This window comes from Callithrix jacchus, chromosome 4 (genome assembly GCF_049354715.1).
Source record: "Callithrix jacchus isolate 240 chromosome 4, calJac240_pri, whole genome shotgun sequence".
Taxonomy (NCBI): domain Eukaryota; kingdom Metazoa; phylum Chordata; class Mammalia; order Primates; family Cebidae; genus Callithrix; species Callithrix jacchus.
The window spans coordinates 77,531,490-77,542,779 of NC_133505.1; positions in this window are offsets into that span (position 1 = coordinate 77,531,490).

The window sequence follows — 11,290 nt, forward strand, 5'->3', positions numbered from 1 at the left end:
AATTGTTGGAATCCCAGCCTCATAAGTATTCTAGATAATATATTATTTGATTATACTTAACCAACATTAAGGGCTTTGTTAAGTACTAGGTATTAAGTACTTAGAATATAAAGTAGCTCCTTGTGTATTAAAAGATATATATATAGAAATAATTATGACAACATACAGTAAATCCTCAATGTCATTGATAGGTCCTCAGAAACTGTGACTTTGAGTGAAATGACATACAAAGAAACCTTTTTTTCTCAACAGTGTTGTCGAGGACCTGCTGTACATTGTTTCACTTCAAGTCACAGTTTCCAAGAACAGGTGGTTAAATTAGTCCAAGTTAGGACTTACTGTATTTGATTTGCATACAGTAGGCTGTGGGATTACATCTACTCCCAGCAGTCCTAGAGGTAAGTATAGGACTGCTAATTCACATATAAGGCTCTGCAGCTTAGAGATGCAAAACAACAAGCTAAGCTCACACAGCTAGTGAGTGACCATGCTGGGATATGAACCACTGTCTGACTAACTCGGGATCCCGCCATGCCAAACGCTCTGTGTCCTCTACTGACTGCTGACAGTTGAACTAGATATTAAAGAATGAAAAGTCCACAGGGTTAGAAAAAATCCTAAGCTATTTCTCTGCCACGAGGCAGCTCCTGGCTAGCTTGGTCTCAAGTCGTCTGAGTGACTCTGCTTTACAATAGGCATGGGGGGGCGCGGTAGAAAAAGGAGGCATTCTCCATTCCCTGAAACCTCTTTCTAAGCCTGTCTCTCTCTCTCTCTCTCTCTCTCTCTCTCTCTCTCTCTCTCTCTCTCTCTCCCCCCCACCTCCTCTCTCCCCCAACTCCCTCACTCCCCTGACCACTCACCATTTGCCTTATCAAACTTCATGAATATATTATATGCAGCTTTCAGGAACAGTTTGAGTAATGGACATAGAACAAAGAAAGACTTATTCTTTAACTTTTCAAAAATGTTTTTGTCCACCTTGCCTCGAATTACCCCACCTGCTGCTCATTAATAGCCCCAGTTTAGGTTGCCAGACCCAATAAAGCAGGGGTCCCCAATCCCTGGGCCATGGACTGGTACTGGTCTGTGGCCTGTTAGGAACTGGACCACACAGTTGGAGGTGAGTAGTGGGTGAGTAAGCTCTGCCTCCTGTCAGATCACCAGCAGCAATAGATTCTCATCGGTGCTTGAACCCTATTGTAAACTTTACATGTGAGGGGTCTAGGCTGCATGCTCCTTACGAGAATCTAATGCCTGAGGATGTCACTGTCTTCCACCACCCCTAGATGGGACTGTCTAGTTGCAGGAATACAAGCTCAGGGCTCCCACTGATTCTACATTATGGTGAGTTATATGATTATTTCATTACATATTATAATGTAGTAATAATAGGAAAAAAGTACATAATAAATGTAATGCACTGGAATCATCCTGAAACCATCCTCCCCCATGGTCTATGGAAAAATTGTCTTCCATGAAACCAATCTCTGGTACCAAAAATGTTGGTGACTGCTGCTCTATAGCTCTTACCTCAGAACTCCTTTAATTAAATATATATACACCTCTCTTATCACATACTTGGTGATCAATTGGTTTTTCTAAATGTAAATGTGTTAATTGGATTAAAAAGCCACAATTGCCCCATCATACCAGCAAAATCTCCTTTGGATCTTCTTGATCCATGCCTAATGCTAAACAAATATCTTTGCCCAGAAAGATAAAATACATTGCTGGGCAGGCTTGTGTCAAGAATCCAGCCCTGGATCTAGGGAATCCAGACAGTTGCACCCAAACCACATAGAAAAGTTAGGGTAGTTCTCCCAAGGCAATATGAATGCTAGTAGAAGAAAGAGAATGCTTCTGCCTTAGAAAAAGACATGATGGGAAATTGTGTCTGCTCTAGACCCATTTTTTTCTCTTTCTTCAAGACCTAGGAAAGATGGGACAAATATTCTCAAGGCTGGCCACGCCCAACCATACTCACTCTGATGACACTCATCTTCTCCTCTCTTCCAAATTATGAAGCCACTCATCTGGTACCTTAAATATTTCTAAGACTTCAGCCTGATATTTTGAGGAATATGTCATTGTAGTTATGTCTATAGCATGCAGGAAGACATACAGCTAACATAAAAGACACTACAACACATCTGTTAAATGGATGATAATACCTACCTCATACAGTTATTTTGTGGATCAAAGTAAGCATTAAATATTAAATTCTTAGGACAAAATCTGAATTCATAGTAAGTGGCTTAATAAATGTTAGCAACCATTATGTGTAACCCTAACTTTGTGAAGTCAAAGTAAACCTTGTGAAGACTTCATATAAACACAAAACTCTTGGGCAAATCTGGCCTTCATTTCCTGCTCATTTATCTGTTCCACCACCACTGATGGAATGTCCCTTTCCTGTACTGGCAGATAAAAGCAGAGAAAGATTTGTCCTCTGCTCAGGTGATAGAAGTGATATCAATAGCCCACATCACATAATGCTGTCTTCAAGCCATTCTGTGCATCTTCAGTAAGGCTGATTGCTCTAATAGAAACAGCTCTGGATTGTGGTTCCCAGCAAAAATGAAGACGGTGAGTGATCACCACATTTCCAAACAAATTTTTACTGCCCACAGAGATTCCTGGGCGGAAAAGTGCCATGAGTCTCCAGCACAGCCAGCGCAGCAGGTCTCCATACAAAAACACAAATCCGGGCTCCGTTTCAACTAGTGACTGGAACGCTTGGGAGGCAGAGTCACCCATTCAACTGAAAAAAAGGGGGCTGAAACAGGGAGCCAGGTGATTTGGCTCAGCTGGTGCCACCCCGACAAAGACCAGCAATCTGAAATGCTCTGGACTGACAGTTTCACAGCAAGCACAGCTGGACCCAGGACAATCCAGCTCTGTGGGGGGAAGGGCGTCCGCCATTGCCAAGGCAGTCCACCACTACTGAGGCAGCCCGCCACTACCCAGGCAGCCCACCACTAACCAAGGCAGTCCACCACTACCCAGGCAGCCTGCCACCATTACAGAGGCAGTCTGCCATTACCAAGGCAGTTCTAACCATATCTCTATAAACAATACTGCAAAGAAGTTCACACAGCAGCTGGGCAGAGCCCACAGCAGCTCGGCAATGCCTCTGCTGATAGACTGTGACTAGATTACCTCCTGGCTGGGCAGGGCATTGCTGAAAAAAGGCAACAGCCCATCAGGAACTTATAAATAAAGTCCCACCTTCACAGCACAGAGCTCCTGGGAAAAAAAGATGGTTGTGAGTTCTGCTGCAGCAGACTTAAATATACCTGCCCAGCAGCTCTGAATGGAACAATGGAGCTCACAGCTCAGCACTTGAGCTCCTATAAGGGACAGACTGTCCCTCAAGCAGTTCCCAGACCCCCATATATCCAAAGAGACACTTCATAAAGGAGAGCTCAGGCTGACATCTGGTGGGTATCCTTCTGGGATGAAGATAACAGAAGAAACTGGTAGCAACCCTTACTGTTCTGCAGCTGCTGCAGGTGATCCCCAGGCAAGCAGGGTCTGGAGTGGACCTCTAGCAGTTCTACAGCAGAGGGGCCTGATTGTTAGAAGGAAAACTAAGAAATAGAAAGAAATAACTTCATCATCAACAAAAAGGACATTCACTCAGAGACCCCATCTGAAAGTCACCAACTGCAAAGACCACAGGTAGATAAATCCACAAAGAAACCAGCACAAAAAGGATGAAAACACTCAAAACCAGAATGACTCTCCTCCTCCAAGGGATCACAACTCCTCACCAGCAAGGAACAAGGCTGGATGGAGAATGAGTCTGATGAATTGACAGAGACAGGCTTCAGAAGGTGGGTAATAACAAACTTCTCTGAGCTAAAACAACATGTTCTAACCCAATGCAAAGAAACTAAGAATCTTGAAAAAAGGTTTGACAAAATGCTAATGAGAATAAATAGCTTAGAGAGGAATATAAATGAATTGATGGACCTGAAAAGCTCCTTCCTTTTCTAGACCAACCTTTGCATTTAGTGAGCACCACCTCTTAGAAGGAGGCAGAGAGCATTCTCTCCGACCCAGCCCAACAGAACTAGGCAAAGCCTAGAAAATGGTGCTTTCTAACCACCATTTTCAGTGCCATTTCCTGGATGGGTTAGTTAGCAAGCCTCAAAATACTTTATGTTCCAGAAATTCTCAGGCTCTCAAAGTTCTCTAACTGCTTTCTGCGATGATGTTCTCAGCCTATTCTCTACCTACAAATCTGCTCCCATGTCACTGAATCCTAACCAGTTTTTCCAGAAGCAGGGGAACTGAGTCTTCACTGAAATCACCACCTTTTTCTTTCTCCTTTTCGGTATAACCAGTCTAGATCCTCTCTTCAGATGCTGGATCATCTCTTTCATCCTCCTTTGCATGTGCTTTCTTTTTTGTTTTTTGTTGCTGGTGTGTGTGGGGTGTGTGTGTGTGTGTGTGTGTGTGTGTGTGTGTGTGTGTGTTTTGAGACTGAGTTTTTCTGTCACCCAGGTTGGAGTGCAGTGGCGCAATTTTGGCTCACTGCAACCTCTGCCTTCTGGTTTCAAGAAACTCTGCTGCCTCAGCCTCCTGAGTAGCTGGGATTACAGGCACCTGCCACCATGCCCAGCAGATTTTTTTATTTTTTAGTAGAGACGGGGTTGCACCATGCAGGCCAGGCTGGTCCCGAACTCCTGACCTTGTGTGATCTGCCCACCTTGGCCTCCCAAATTGCTGGGATTACAGGTTTGAGTTACTGGGCCCGGCCTGCATGTACTTTCATTCCACCACTCCTTTCCCTATTTACAACCTGCAAAATGCCACTGTGGCTTTTCTGATTATATGTATTATCTTATCTATTCCTCCCTCTACATTTTCCAAGTTCTTTCAATACATAAAATAATCAGAAACCACACACCTACATCACTCTAGCTTGTTCCTGCCACCATGTTCACTCCACCCTAAATTTGTGTTTTTTCCTAATGTCTTGCCTTTGGTTTTCATTGAGTGTTCATTAAAGATGTTTCTTGCATTGGCTATGCATTTTTGTCAACAATATTTTCCAGTATGTCATTAAATACTTTTGGCAAATATTTTTGTATGTTTGTTTTACATTTTATTATTTAGTGTCTGGAAAAAGAATTTTCTTCTACAGAGTGGTTGTCCTTTCTCCTACCATAGAATTCTTTTTTTAAGATAAAATATGCTATTTATTTTTATCATAGAGCAGGCATTTTCAGTCTATTAAAAAGTATGGAATGGGATCAAGTGTAATTTTAAAGGCTGCTCGTTTTTCTTTTTTTATTTCAACTTTTATCATATGTTAAAGGGTACATGTGCAGGTTTATTACATGGGTAAATTGCAGGACACTGAGGCTGGGGTCTTGGCAATGTCATCACCCAGGCTGTAAACATAGGGTCCAACACATGACTCTTCAGTCTATGGCCCCTCCCTCTCCTGTCTAGTGATCCCAGTGCCTGCTGTTCCCATCTTTATGTTCATGTGTATTCATTGTTTAGCTCCCACTTAAAAGCAAGACCATGCAGTATTTGGTTTTCTGTTCTTGCCTCAGATCACTTAGAATATGGCCTCCAGCTCCATCCATGTTGCTGCAAAAAGCATGATTTCATTCTATTTTATGGCTGCATAGTATTCCACGGTGTATAAGTACCACATTTTCTTTCTCCACTGCACTTCCGATGGGCACTGAGGTTGATTCCACCCTCCTTGCTATTGTGAATAGTGCTGCAATGTACATAAAAATGTATGTGTCTGTTTTGATAGAATGAATTCTTTTCCTTTGGGTATATACTGAGTAGTGGGATTGCTTCTACCATAGGGCTCTTAACCTTTCATATGCTTTGATTCCTTTTGGTGCTTGGTGAATCCTATAGACTCCTTCTCAGAATAATGCTGTTAAACTCCTTTAAAAAGTACATGGAGGAAAAAGAAGCCAATTATATTGAAAGAGTTAAAAACATTTTAACAACAAATTGGTGGCCCAGTGTGTTGGCTCACACCTGTTATCTCAGCACTTAGGGAGGCTGAAGCAGGCAGATACTTGAGCTTCTGAGACCAGCCTGAGCAATATGGCAAAAACCCATCTCTACAAGAAAAAAAAAAAAAAAAGGCGAGGAATGGTGGCACACACCTGTAGTCCTAGCTACTTGTGGGGCTGAGGCTTGCAGATCGACTGAGCCTGGGAGGGTGAGGCTACAGTGAGCCTTGATCATGCCACTGCACTCCAGTCAGAGTGAGAGTGAGACCCTGTCTCAAAAAACAAAAACAAAAATTTTTGATGTTGCAATACATATGACTTGCTTACTGAGGTATTAAAAGAAATATAGTGACAGGTTCAATAACTACAGTGTTTCTGAAGCTATGATGAGCATAAATACTAGTTTATATTATGAATATTTGTGATTTTTTATTGACAGCAAAGGCACAGGTACTGCTATGCTATTGTGGTTCTTTCCTACAGTGATAACTGAAATTTTAAATTTCAATTAGAGATTAGAAAAAAGTAAAGATGCAATTTTTTTTCTCTTTGAAGTTCACAGACTTCCTGAACTCTTGCCTGGGACTATTGCAGTAATAGTATAACCCATTACATGAGCTTAGTTTACCCTGGCTCTCCAGGACTCTGTAAAACGACGATATTTTCACATCAACCATACACAGCTAGTATATATTTTTTCTTTTTATGATTTATTCCAATAATGTTTTTATAAAATGGCTTCTGGAAACTCTTTGTAAATCCTTTTGAAATGATTCATGTTAAAAATAATGACACAAGCAAGTAGTTCAGTATATGGCATAGAGACTACACAAAATACAAGACGGGAGAATGAATGCGCAGCACAGAAACTGATGACTCCATGTTCTCCTAGATCACTGTTTCTCAGTCTACAAAACTCAATCACCTTTTCATAAATCGCAGTTTCACCTCCACTCCCAGAACAGCTACAGTTATAATGCTGAAGAGATCCAAAGCTATTTCTTCAGTTGAGAATCAAAATCAAGTCTATATTTTTTGCTGCCCCTAGCCAGGATTTTCTTGCATGCTAGCTTGTACTCTAAAAACAATACTTTGTTTTGCATGGCTTCTGCTTTTCTTTGGTCTAATTTCACCATCTGACTTAGTTTAGACATCACCTTCAAATCTCCTATTGAGATGTAAGCCCCGATATGGGAGTTGGGGCCTGGGGGGAGGTACTTGGGTCATAGGGGTGGATCCCTCCTGGCTTAGTGCTGTCCCCACCACAGAGAGTAAGTTCTCAGAAGATATGGTCCTTTAAAAGTGTGGGGCACCTCCCCCCACCCTTGCTCCTGCTTTCACCATATGAAGCACCTGCTCCCACTTTGCCTCCCACCATGAGTAAAAGCTCCCTGAGGCCTCCCCAGAAGCAAGCAGATGCCTGCACCATGCTTCCTGTACAGTTTGTAGAACCGTGAACCAATTAAATGCCTTTTCTTTATAAATTACCCAATCTCAGGTATTTCTTTATAGCAATGCAAGAATGACCCAACACAGTATTTCATCAAAGCTGCTGTTTGATTTCTCAACTATGTATACTAATGTGGAGATTTCTACACTGGAAGTATAATAATTGGGCTCAATAAAATTGCAAGTAATCAATATGAAGTGCTCTGTGATATCCCAATTTTTAAAAACTCCTATTTGAAGGGGTTTTTTTCTAAATCATTACAACACTAAATTTTTAAATTACAAATTAATTTTGACTTCATAAATCCACCACCATTATTTCTGGCAGTTGACCTATTGGAGTCTTTTCCTTAAGGATTTCTTATCCGTCTGAAAGCAGCTACAGGCTGAAGTCAAAGTCTTCTTCAAGCTGTTCTTTTGTAAATGTGCAACCCCCTGATGATATAAGCAAAGTGTGCCTGTTGAGGTTGGAAGGGTTGGAGATTTGAGAGCTAGAAGGGTCACAGAGGGGAAGATTTCTAGAAACAGTGAAGGGATGAAGGAAAACTTGCCCTAGATCAGAGGGGATTCCTGTCTCATTCCACAGTAGGGCAATAGCTCCACAAAGGTCAGGCTACATCCTAAAGCCAGAGGAACAGTGGTCAGTGATGGTTCAGTTTCCCTTTTGTGCTCCAATGTTAGAACTAAATTTTTCAAACATTTATGATAGGTCACCAGGTTATAAAGGAAATGGTTTATAAGAGCTGGCTCCTGTACTGTAAAACAATTTCCATTTACCTCTCTCTCCCCGAATTTCATCATCTCCCAAGTTCCCCAGCCCCCCACCCCCAGGCTCTCTGCCTTTTGGTTCTTCCACTCTGAAAAGTGCATTCTCTGCCAAGGGCTCACCCAGTGCTCACTCATCTGAGTTCTGCCACCCACAAATTCATAGGCAGCTAAGATCAGTGCTCAGATTTTAATGTTGCAACCATTTGCCTTGGGATCCTATTAAAATACACATTCAATTTTAGAGCTCCAAGATGAGGCCTCAGATAATGCATCTCTAACAAACTCCCAGGCAGGACCTCTTATGCCATTTAGGAGGAAGTCTAGTATAAAATAAAAATGTGAGGCTCCGTCTTCAAAAATTCTTAAGATTTTCAAGATAGCAACAGCAGAGCATGAAGCCAAGAGCAGCCCTCTGAGGGCTATGCCTTGTGTGACTGCCCAGGACCCAGGCCTATGGGCCAGCCCTTCTCCCAAGTGATGGAGGCATTGCCCAGGCCTAGAAAGCAGAGCCTTGTGATTGGCCACACTTTCCACTGGTCTTTCTATCTACTAAGTGAAACCAGCAAAAACACTTATGATTTTTCAGTCTAGATCTCCAATTCACCAATTAAAATGGATAAATTGGTACCCCTAGAGTAATGTTCTAGAAATGCACTTCTTTGTCTCTGAAGCACTGTTGATGAAAGCTTTCCAGATTATATTATAAAGAATTAAGAAACATTCTTTGAGCTTTTCTTTAGACAATGATGGAAGAGGTAGACGGCAGGATAACTGTGAAGGCCCCAGAACCTTCACTCTTGCTCTGTGCTTTGTCTGTTTGACAATTTTATCAGGGGTAGGGGAAGGGGGATGTTGATGTGGGTCAGTCAGGCAAGTTCCACTTTTGTGAAAAGACAGATGGAGACTAAGAGAGATCTATTCTGTTTTTTTTTAAGAGACAAAATCTTGCTCTGTCACCCAGGCTGAGGTACACTGCTGCCATCATGGCTCACTGCAGCCTCAAACTTCTAGGCTCAGCCTCAGCCTCCCGAGTAGCCGGATGACAAGCGTGGACCACCACATCTGGCTGGGGTCTGACTATGTGGGCCAGAGTGGTCTCAAATTCCTGGCCTCAAGCAACCTTTCTGCCTTGCCTTCCCAAAGGGCTGGGATTACAGGTGCAAGGCACCACACCAGGCCTGATACTGTAATAACAACCACACACCAAATATAACTCTGAGCAACATAAATCCTCTTTCCTAGGAAATTAGGCTACCAGAACCCTAGTTGTTAGAAGGTTAAACCAAGTTTCACCACTTTAGGGTTTGATTGCCTCTCAGTTCCAAAGGTAACAGGAAGCCCAGTGGCAGGGCATCAGCTGGCCTCCTGCAATCTCAACCCTCCTCACCCTCCCATGCTGGACTCCTGTCTGTTAGCTACCACTAGGGCATCAGGTGCGTAGGAACTACGAAAACAGGAATTTCAAAATAGTGTGTCTAGTGGCATGTTCTCACCTCCCAGGAGGCTGTGTAACATTTGTGAATTTCCACTGCTTTATTAACAAGAAAATAGCAGTTATATTATCTTGTTCTTCTCAAAATTTTGTTTCAAAAGAAATCTCACTCTGCCACACTAACATTTGACTCAAAATTATGAACAAGAGTATCAGTCTTTAGACAGGAGCCTCAACCCTGCCCTCTGTGGGTAAGAGCAAGAACCACATAAAACAAGAGGGTGTGGTGGCGCATCTCAACCACAAGATGACAGCAGTGCTTCGTGCAGTTCCAAGAAGACGCTGAACGCAGAGGGACATTTTGAGGGTCAATGCTGATGCAGAAGCCTTCAGTAAGTAGGGAAAATTTAACTAGGACTGACTAAACTTTAAGGTTAAGAACAAATCTTGTGGGGCGATTGCCTTTTATATGGCATAAAAATACGTGCTTGAGAATACAGTATACGTATTTTATAATTATTTGCATGCTCAAATGTTTTTCATTACCTCCATCAAGAATTAATCAGCTGGTTAGTTTTAGTGAATAGTCTCACATGGCCTTTCTCTGTGCTCCTCTCTCCCTCTCTCTTCTCTCTCTTTTTCTTTTATTTTTTTATTTTTTCTTTATTTTTGGTCTCTTATAAGAACACTTGTCACTGGACTTGGGGCCCACCCTAAGTTAGCGTCATCTCATCTCAAGCTCCTTCCCTTAGTTATGTCTGCAAAGATCTTTCTTCCAAATAAGATCACATTCAGATGTTTCGAATGGGCTTTTATTTTGGGATGGGGGGGGTCATCATTCACCCACTACAGGTGGCAGGCAGGTTATTCCTCGAGACCTTTCTAATTATTCTCACCACTATTATGGAATTTCAATCAGTGTGGAGAAAAGCCAGTAAACATCAGGACAAAGCAGCAAAGTTCACTTGACCACTTGACTATCAATGCAGGAGTTTCTAGATGGGTCATTGACAAAGGCTCCCTCTCTCCCCAGAGGTGTTTCCGTGAACCCTTCTGTGGAGTCTGTGAAATAACTCCCTAGTAACTTGAACCCACTCAAATTTACAGCATTTCAAAGTGTATGATTAATAACAATCTAATGATGACACTAATTTGTGTACAAATACCATATAATGACAAAAATACTATAATACAAACATATTCTAATTAGATCTTTTGTGGTGAACAGGTATGATCAATTGAATGTGAAACCTCATACTTAACGAGACTATATAGCTATGTACCATCAGGCAGAAAAAAATCAGGATTATAATCGTACCTACCCTGCTTGCCTAAGAGAAATGTCTATCAGAGTGTCTTTAAATATATAAAAACCCTACAAGAATAAAGTGTGCTTTTCTTTCCAGTCCACTTCTGCAGCACGTACAGGCATGTATGAGTACATGTAAAAAACAAACATTGAGCCTGAGTCTGTGCTACTCAAAGTCCAGTCCTCTGACCAGCAGCACCAGCAACAGCTGGGAGCTTGTTGGAAATACAGACCCTCGGGTCTCACCCCAAACTGGCAGAATCAGACTCGGCAGTCTGTTTGTTTTAAAGGCTCGTTTTATTTTAATGGCTGATCTTTGTAATCACGGAGGCCAGT